The following is a 10,566-nucleotide window of genomic DNA, read 5'->3' on the forward strand; positions in this document are numbered from 1 at the left end:
TTAAAACTTGAACTCTGAGTTGACTTACCCTGAGATGGGAAACTCTGAGTTTTCAGTTACAGAACAGCTGAAATTAGTTAGTTCAATCAACTCTAAGTTGACTGACTCTGAGTTAAGCGAGTGCACCACAACTATAAAAAGCCATTATCAATGGAGCGCAGATATTATGAGTCACCATGGCAACAGCGGCGAAGGACAGAGAGTTAGCTTGGGAGAAAATAGCTGCTCGAGTCAATGCGTGAGTTTACATTTTAATTACTGTTATAAAGTGTTGGGTGTAATTAATTATTAAGCAATCTAAATTCTGTAATTTATTTAAAGGGGTTACTCTTAATTCTTCTGTAATTTAAAGTCAAATCTGATGTAATTGCATTAAATGCTGCATAGACTATAAAACAATTCTGTATAAAACAATAGTGGATTTAACATCACATTTTAAAAGGTATATTTTTAATGTAACCTTCTCCCTCTACACACTTTGGTCAATTCAAGAATAATTCATGCAATTGTATATTGTTTAATTGAAAGCATTAAAAGTGCAGTTTCTTGTATTGTTCAAGTGGTTGAGGTTGATATGGGATTTATAAAGTAACTAGTAATAAGTAGACCAATACTTTCTAGAGATAGTAATTATTATATTAATCTAATTACACTGTTGAAGATGTCATTTGTAGTTAGTAATTAATAACTATTTTAGAGTACCCAACTGTTAAAATATCAGAGGTGAAACTGGAAGAACAGTATGTATTAAACCTAATTTTAATTTTCATGTAGGTGCAGTCCTGCAGGCATTAAAAGAACGTGGCAGCAGCTGAAAATGAAATATAAAAACATAATTCAATCAGGTTAGGCTTGAGCATAACATGGGTGTAGGGTACCTGACTTTACAAACATTTGACATATTAAATAACTAAATAGCATCCAGTGTCTAGCAGTGCAGCAGCATTTGTGACATTTGGTCTAAATGTTCATTCTCATTTGACTTCTACTCAGCCAACAGAAAGAAGGTAGAGGCTCGTAAAACAGGGGGAGGACCTGCACCACCACCTCTGACAAATGCAGAAGAGATGGCCCTGAACCTGAATGCTGGAAGGCCAATGCCTGAGGGAATTCCTGGAGGGACTTCATCAGAGTCAGTCACTCCTGAAGATTTAAGTGCCTTCATAAAATGTAAGAGGTCTACCTATGTGTTATTTTCTATATAGGCTATTTGTGATATTTCCATTTATTTTACTTTGTGTTGGGTTTTTCGTTGGTCCCAATATATTCTGATGGTAATATGTGTCTTTTGGAGCCTCCTGTCCCAACAGAACCCCAGGCAGTTGTAAGTAGCCTACTCAATACACCAGAAATTATGACAAATAGTATTATAAAGTGTACTCAACCAAATGCTCATCTTCACAGGATGATGGGGATGAAGAAACAGTTTCTGCTGCCACAGAGAGGCCTACAGAGGTAAAGTTAATATTATGTGTCTACACATCAATCTACACATTTCTTCACATTTTTATGTGGAGTAGCCTATAGAATCTAAGTTTATATCTAAGTATAAACTGACATTCTCATCTCTCCCCCCCACCCCCCAGAGTGTGGAAGAACAGCAGGAGGAAGGTCCATCGACTTCTGGTGCACAGATGAACACAGTTCAGTGATTTTCAGTAAATGCCACAGTTTAATTATGTAGAATTTGTTTAGAACTACATGATGTAACTCTAATCTACTGTATTTTCAGTTGCCAGTTAAGGAGTTATATAGATTTCATTTTATTAAAAAAATTGAAAAAAAACAGCAAACAATTTATATACTTGGATCGCCAGATCCAAAAGGCAGGTCTGGAAATCGAGATTCTGAAACTAAAGCTAGAGGTGAGTGTATGGTCACAGGTTAATTCTAGGAAGTATTGAAACCATATTAAAATCTAACGGTTTTTGAATTTGTAGGAAATAAAGAACACCAAATAAATTGTTGTGATTTTGTGTTTATTCATTTCTTTTTTATTTTGTGGTTGGTTGTGGTGGAGGATATCATGTGTGTTAATCTGCGAAGACATTGCGGCATATCATATCTCGGACTGCCCTTCCATCCTGGAAATCTGCAGGATTGATGGGGTCTTCCTCGGGGTCTTGTATTTGTAGGGCAGGGTGTTGCTCCCCTCTAATTATGGCAATATTATGGAGAACAACACATGCCACAATGTCGCAGGCCCTTTCAGGAGTTACCCTGAGGTGACGTAGGCACTGGAAACGTGCTATCAACAGGCCTAAGGTCATCTCCACCCGGGCTCTCGTCCTGCAGTGTGCCACATTGAAGCGCTGCTGAGGGCCTGGTTCAGGTTCTGGGTAAGGGGTAATTAGTGTTAGTCGGCATGGGAACCCCTATCTCCCAGCAGAAAGCTATCAATCTCTCCTGTAAGAAAGTTCACATTGCTTTAGTGCTGCATAGAAGTGCCCCTGTAAGTGTGTAGTGCATACATTGAAATAAGTGTATAGGACATACATTTACTTACCCCTTTCCAGCCTGTTGCTCAGGGTTTACTCACGATATATTCGTGAGTCATGATCAGAGCCGGGCCACTTGGCCTCCACGTTTGTGATGATATATGCAGCATCAGATATGATCTTGACAGTGCAAAGAATGAGACATGTTACAGTATTGTGATGTAGTCGTTGACCATTAGAAACAGTAGGCTGTCAGTGTACCTGCACATTAATACTGTGGATGTACTGTGGATCCTGTTGACATAGTCAGCTTCATTTTCGGAATTTGCAATAATGGGAATATGTGTGCCATCAATGCATCCAACCACATTGGGAAATCCTAAAGGGAATTCTAATTATTAGGTTACTTCCAGGGGTCGCAGCAAGATGTTCTTAACTGATCATCATTTATCAGGTTAGCCTCATTTAAACTGATTTCTACACCACTGACCTGCAATCCTGTGAAACTCCTCTTTGATGGCTCTCACGAGTTTGTGCCAGGAAACAACATAAATTCCCAGAAAGCGCTTAAGAGCGAGGCACACTTTCCTTACCGCTCTGCATACAGCAGCCTTACTAATGTGTTCTGCATCCCCAAAGTTATACAGAAAACGACTCGGTTCCCTGAGAGGAGGGAACGAGTATTGCGTAAGTAGCTTACGCTATGGGAAAACTCCGTTTCTCGAGAAATATTGAAGTCTTTATGTAAAGCGCATTGTAGCTGCACAGCAGACAGCAATGAGCGAGGCAGCTCGGTCATTGGCTGTGCTGCGGCAACTTGCTCGAACCAATGACGGGGCGACTCTGAATGCGCAACCAATGAGCGTGCTTCGCGCTCAGAGCCCGCCAAGATGGGCGTGGCTAAGGCTATATATTAGGCGCCCCGTCATGAGAGTTCTTTAGGTTCAATCGACTGAAGCGACTGACCAAGCATAAGCACGGCAGCTTACGCAATACTCGTTCCCTCCTCTCAGGAAACCAAGGTTACGTTAGTAACCGAGTCGTTCCCTCTCGAGAGGTCTCTCCTATTGCGTAAGTAGCTTACGCTATGGGAACACCATGCAAAACGCCGTGCGTGCTGACTTCGCTCTATAAAGCCAGAGGTAGATGCCTGAGCCTTAAAGCAAAGCGATTATTCAACGAGCCGGCCAACGGCGAGCTATATAATGGGATAATACAGAGCGCCTTTGCCCCAAGGTGGCCCATGGTGGGGCGCTCATTGTAAAAACACAAGCACATATCTTATGTACTGATTTTTCTATTTACTGATATGCATAAAAATCCCTCTAAGTCAGTCAGAGACGGACCTTATAAGGGAGGAGATAATGCTCAGCATATACGTACTCCAGTCCATACTACAGTCAGGCTGATAGAATGTTGGAATGCAATGAGGGGACCTGTAGGTTATAAATCCTGATAAATGTCGAAGGCCAGGCCCAGCCTGCCGCCGCACAAATATCCTCAATGGGTATCCCACTCGACCACGCCCACGAGGAGGCCATGCTCCTCGTAGAGTGAGCTCTGACGCCTAAGGGGCATTGAAGGCCCTTGGATTCATAAGCCAGCGCTATAGCATCTACTATCCAGCGCGATATTCTTTGCTTTGAAACTGCGAGACCTTTAGTGCGGCCGCCAAAACATACGAATAATTGTTCCGTCTGTCTGAACGAGGCAGAACGTTCCAAGTATACTCTGAGCGCCCTGACCGGGCAGAGTAAATTAGCGTCGCTTTCGTCTGCTGGAGACGATAGTGCTGCCAGAGATATCACCTGTACTCTGAAGGGTGTGGAGAGCACTTTAGGAATATACCCGTGCTTTGGTCTAAGGACAACTCTGCAGTCGTTAGGTCCAAATTCCAAGCAAGCAGCGCTTGATGACAGCGCGTGCAGGTCGCCCACTCTCTTGACTGAGGCGAGTGCCAGCACGAGCGCAGTTTTGAGCAAGAGCTGTTTAAGGTGCACGGTTCGGAGAGATTCGAACAGGGCACTCTTGAGTGCGTCCAGGACCGTGGCCAGGTCCCAGATCGGTACCGAGGGGGGGCGAGGAGGGTTCATCCTCCTAGCGCCTCTTAGGAAATGAATGATTAGGTCGTTTTTCCCTAATGAGTGTTATTTATCAGGATTGTGTGATGCTGCTATGGCAGCCACATAGACTTTGAGCGTGGAGGGTGTGCGGCCCGCCTCCAGCAGGTCTTGCAAAAAGGCGAATATGCTTGGTATCTCGCACGATTTGGGGTTCAAGCTCTTGGTATCACACCAGTCACTGAACACTTTCCACTTTTGGGCATATAAGCGCCTCGTAGAGGGCGCTCGCGCCTCAGTGATGGTTCTCAACACTCCGCTGGGGAGGTTCTCTGGAACCCGTTGAGGGGCCATGCATGAAGGGCCCACAGATCGGGGCGGGGATGAAGAATCATCCCGTTGGCCTGCCTGAGGAGGTCCAGCCTCAACGGAATCGGCCATGGGGCAGATTGCATCATCTGCATCAGTTCTGGAAACCACGTCTGGTTCTTCCAGAGTGGGGCTACCAGGAGCACTGCACATTTCACCTTCCTGATCCGACTGATGACCTGAGGTAGCATCGCGATCGGGGAAAAGCATACAAGGGGCGGCTCGGCCAGACTTGGGCGAGCGCGTCCGCGTCTTTGAGAAGAAAAGAGGGCAGTGCGCATTTTCCCTGGAGGCGAAGAGGTCGACCTCTGCTTCGCCCAAGGTTTGCCATAACCACTGGACCGTCAGGGGGTGGAGAGACCATTCTCCTGGGAGAACCTTGTCTCTGGACAGCATGTCCGCTCCCTGGTTCAGGATGCCTGGCACATGCGCTGCTCTCAGCGAGCGCAGGTTGTGCTGTGACCATAAGATGAGCTCCCTGGCCATAGAGTGCAGGGAGCTCGACCTGAGTCCACCCTGGCGATTTATATATGACTCTACCGTCATGTTGTCCGTTCGGACCAGGACGTGTTCGTTTTTCAGGTACGGAAGCAGGGCTCTGAGAGCCAAGGCAACCGCTTTCATTTCCAGACAGTTTATATGTAGGCGCTTTTCCGGGTTTGACCAAAAACCGGAGACAGGCCTGCCCTCGTAAAGGGCCCCCCATCCTATTTTGGAGGCATCTGTCGTGATCATTTTACTCCGCGTGTTCACGCCCAGACTCACGGCAGTTTGATACCAGTCGACGGCCTTCCAGGGTGTCAGGGCTTTTATACAGCTGTGATTCGCTCTGATTAAAAAGTGGCCCGAGCGCCACGTGTGAGTGGGGACACGGCTCTTGAGCCAGCGTTGGAGAGGACGCATATGCAACAATCCTAGCTGGAGTACAGCTGATGCCGAGGCCATGAGACCGAGCATCCTTTGAAATCGTTTGACGGGGGCGTGCACGCCCACTCTGAATGATGTTGCAAGGCGCCGAATAGCGAGCGCGCTCTGATCATCTGCACTGAGTCTAGCACTATTCCCAGAAAAGAGATATTCTGGCTGGGGGATAGCACGCTCTTTGCAAAATTGATTCTCAGACCCAGACATTCTAGATGACTGATAATCCAAGATCTGTGCGTCGTTAACTGACTCTCTGATTGTACTAAGATTAGCCAATCATCGAGGTAATTCAGTATTCGCACTCCCCGCTGTCTCAGGGGGGAAAGTGCTGTGTCCATACATTTTGTGAATGTACGGGGGGCCAATGATAGGCCGAATGGTAGTACTGTGTACTGGTATGACTGTCCCTCGAAAGCGAATCTCAGAAATGGCCTGTGATGAGGCGCTATCGAATGTGAAAGTAAGCGTCTTTCAAATCCACTGATAGAAACCAATCCCTGGGGCGAACTTGCGCGAGGATATGTTTGGTCATTAACATTCTGAACGAGCGAATCATTAAAGCTTTGTTCAGATGTCTGAGATCTAGGATGGGGCGGAGGCCACCGTCCTTTTTCGGAACGAGAAAGTAGCGGCTGTAAAAACCTGCCTCACTCATAGAGGGAGGAACAGTTTCTATAGCACTCTTCTCTATCAGTTTGAGCACCTCGGTGCGTAGAACATGTGAAACATCTTTCCTCACTTTCGTCTCGACCACCGCTGAAAAGCGGGGTGGTCTGCGAGCGAATTGAAGCGAGTAACCGTGTCTTATTATGTTCAAAACCCATTTCGGCATGTCGGGGATTTTTCCCAGGCTTTTGCTCGCACAGATATGGGCTGAATGCTGGCTCGGGGTGTGTCGCAGTGAAGTATGGACCCTGCAGGTGAATTGCCTTGTGCTAACACTGAGCTTACAGCTCTCAGAGGCGCGGGAGCACGCTGAGCAGCTTTGTTGAGAGCCGAGTGCAGGGGTGCGTGTGAGATTACAGGCACGCACGCTATCTCCGTAATGCTCGCAGCATGAGCTGGAGAAATGTTTGAAGCTAGTGTTTACGGGTGGGGGTGCATACATTGTGATAGGCACGCGCGCCACTTTCATAAAGCTTCCCGTTCTTAGCGGGGAGTTTCTTGGCTCGCGCGCCGCATCTGTGATGCTCGCGGCACGGGCCAGAGAACTGTTTGAAACTGTATGGGCAGCGCTTATGGGTGGGGGTGCATATACCGTAGTAGGCACGGCGCCATTTTCATAAAGCCTCCGCTCATGGCGGGGGGTTTTGGGCATGCATACAGTGTTTGTGTGTAGGGGTGCATGCATGACAGCAGGCACGCTGCGTTACCTTTATAGTATTTCCCGCTTTTACTGGGGAAGTGTTTATAACTGTGGGAACAGTGCTTGTGTGTAGTGGTGCATACATGACAATAGGCACACGATCTACATTTATGGGGCGTCCAGCTTGAGCTGTGGAAGTATTCGGCACTGTTTGGACAGTATTGATATGTGGGAATGCGCACTTTAGTGTGGACACGTGACCCCTTAGTGACACAGGCAGAAAATGACTCTTTTTGTGATTTCTGCGTGTTGCCGTTAAAACAGCGTTTGATTGCAGGTAAGCGAGTTCTGTGACTGGCCCATTGACTGCTGTACAGACATTTCCAGCCACTTGTAAGGGGACTGGGTAATGTTTTACACGTTTTCTGAGTCCATGCTGGTGCCCCTGCTCGTGTCCGCTAGTGTCGACGGCGCGGGGTAGAAGGCCGAGCCCGGCCAGTCGTCGGATGCAGCATCAATGGAAAGGCTGTCATCCTTTTCACCTTCGTCCCCTGACGCGCCGAATGAGACAAGACCCAGCGCTCCGGAGGGGTGCTGGTCTGCCTGCGTGAATAGAACTGGCGGCAGGGAGTCCTCGGGTGGTGGTGAAGCACGCGGGGACTGGCCCGGCGTGACGTCGCTGAAGTCCGTGTGCTCTGGCGACCTCCGTGAGCGGCGCTTTTTCTTGCGCGGCTCGAACAGAGGGGATGGCAGCACGGTGGTAGCAGGCTCGTTCGCGGCGAAGGCGGCAAAGCGAGCGCGCAGCTCGGTGAGGCCCAGGGAGACACATTCGGGGCATCCGCCTCGAGTGAGAGCAGCTTCTGCGTGGTCAGGTCCCAGGCAGCGAGCGCAGATAATGTGACGGTCCCCGTCAGGAAGAGGGCCTCTGCACGAGGCGCAGGTCGAAGGCATTTTAAACAACGCCTCGAATTTGCTCTTTACTAAGGACAAAAAAGCGTCGCAGAGGCGAACGCTTGAAAAGTTATTGCTTAGTAAAGGATATAAGGTGATGCGCGCCGGATCGCGTAGCAGAAGGCTTTGAAGGCGGCTGAAGGCGCCGGCGTCCTCGTAGCAGTCCTGCTGTAGGCTTGTCGACGGCGGGCGAAAAGATTCCAGTAATCCAGAGGATCCAGCGAAGAGAAAGTCTTTGCTGAAGGAGATTAAATCTAAAGAACTCTCATGACGGGGCGCCTAATATATAGCCTTAGCCACGCCAATCTTGGCGGGCTCTGAGCGCGTGGGCGTGAAGCGCGCTCATTGGTCGCGCGTTCAGAGTCGCCCCGTCATTGGTTCGAGCAAGATGCCGCAGCACAGCCAATGACCGAACTGCCTCGCTCATTGCTGTCTGCTGTGCAGCTGTAATGCGTTTTACATAAAGACTTCAATATTTCTCGAGAAACTGAGTTTTCCCATAGCGTAAGCTACTTACGCAATAGGAGAGACCTCTCGAAAGGGAACACAGAGTTTTCACTTAACCTCCTTTCTGAAACAGGCCCCTGTAGTGCTGCGTTACTTGTCTGACGTGTCCATATTGGCGAAACCAACCAGCATGTGATCTTGGTAGAACAACACAGGACAGAGGCATTGCTGTTATTTTACCGTTTTTTTTTACGTAAACAAGAAACTATGATGGCATTCTTAACTAACATCCAAATGGTCTGTTTAAGCAAAAATTGGCTAATTATGTTCAGTTCATCAAACTTCCCAAAAGCTTAGTTATTATCACCACTGACATCAACCAAATGGCAAATGTACAACTTGTAAAAAAGGACTAAGTATGTTTATTGTACTTGATGATCGGGTTCCCTCCATAACAAAAATGTTTCCTCAGACTGATCAGTGGGTAGTGCATGTATATTGTTTAGAGTAGTTGCAAACACTTACTTCAAATGAAGAACTAAAATTGAATGATTTATTCTGATTAGACTGTGGGTTATTTTCTGTCTTTTCATTGTTTTCCTGTCTTGTTTTAAAGTGGATTGTTGGCTTAGTCTGTGACTGCATACTTTGTAAGCTCTGACTATAGTCTCTAATTCTCCTAAATTGATGCTGCCCACTTTTGGGCATACATCATCTCCACCTTTATTTTTATACTAGGCAGCCCATATTACATGCCAGACAGTGGATGCACAGATATCTTAATTGTTACAATGGTACAGTGCTCTTACAAAATGGGTATTACTTAATTTTTAATACCATTTGAATACCATACCGTCATTGATGTGATGCTCCTTTTTTGTCCAGATCTATTAAATTATCCAAAAATACCATTTTGTTGTTAATGTTGGCAAAAACCATAAAACAGAGCGATGGAAAAACCCATTTAGACCCTCATGACTGTGTGGGGAGTTTTGAAAAGATATCTGAAATTTTTAAATTTTTATGAAAATTCTCATTTCATTCATGTGGTGTAACACTGATAAATGTATTTATACATTTCATGATATTCATAAAAAAATAGTTTTTACAAAAAATGTGTTTGAAAATGTTTTAAATTAATGATTAGGTTGTTTATACTCTCGTATATTACATGGTGCAAGGAAAGTATTTTAATATTTTTTTCTTGATCACATGACATTTTACAACTTTTTCTTTTTTTCTACACAGCTCCATCCTCATTGGCGCTCTTGTCACGTAAATGACCACATCCGGTCTCGGAATATGAACAAACGGTCCTTTTTTTCGTTTCTGTTTTAAAGTAATTTTATTTTTTGTTATTTAAAATATCACTCATCCCTTTTTGACACTGAAAAAGAGAAACGCTTTGTAATTTAAAACAAAAATCAAATAGCCACTTGTTTTTTGTTTTTGAATACCCGAATCTAAAAGGAAAATCGAATGACCAAAAGATACACGGACCCATAACTATCATGTGGTGTGAGGCTATACTAAGCCATAAACCTACCCCTAACCTTAAAACTATACGATTATAGAGTTGGCTGCTCATCCTGAGAGGTAGCATATATTTTCAGGACACCTGCAGAGGAAGTGTGATGCTCTGGGCAATGCTCTGTGGGAAACCTTGGGTCCTGTCCTGAAATTAAAGTGCCAACACACTGTTGCAGATCATGTACATCCCTTCACGGCAACAACATCACCATGGCAGTGGCCTCTTTCAGCAGGATAATGCGAGCTGCCACACTGTAAAAATTTATCAGGAATGGTTTGAGGAACATGACAAACAGTTCATGGTGTTGACTTGGCCTCTACATTCCCTCAATCCAATTGAGCATCTATAGGATGTGCTGGACTAACAAGTCTGATCCATGGAGACCACACCTCGCAACTTACAGTACTTAAAGGATCTGCTACTAATGTCTTGGTGCCAGATTCCACAGGACACCCTTCAGAGGTCTCGTGGAGTCCATGCCTCGACAGTTCAGAGCTGTTTAGGTGGCACGAAGAGGACCTACATGATATTAGGCAGGTG

At 46.0% G+C, this 10,566-nt stretch overlaps 1 long non-coding RNA gene across 2 annotated transcripts; it reads left to right on the plus strand.

The window, feature by feature from the left end:
* Positions 1–42: 42 nt before the first annotated feature.
* LOC127657543 (uncharacterized) lies at positions 43–1,823 on the plus strand. 2 transcript variants are annotated; one of them, XR_007972298.1, is made up of 4 exons: positions 43–238; positions 994–1,324; positions 1,405–1,455; positions 1,587–1,823. It is a non-coding gene; the product is annotated as an uncharacterized LOC127657543 (long non-coding RNA). The 2 variants fall into 2 exon arrangements; XR_007972299.1 differs by having other exon boundaries at positions 994–1,170.
* The last annotated feature ends 8,743 nt before the right edge of the window (positions 1,824–10,566 follow it).

Source organism: Xyrauchen texanus, chromosome 17, assembly GCF_025860055.1.
Source record: "Xyrauchen texanus isolate HMW12.3.18 chromosome 17, RBS_HiC_50CHRs, whole genome shotgun sequence".
NCBI lineage: Eukaryota > Metazoa > Chordata > Actinopteri > Cypriniformes > Catostomidae > Xyrauchen > Xyrauchen texanus.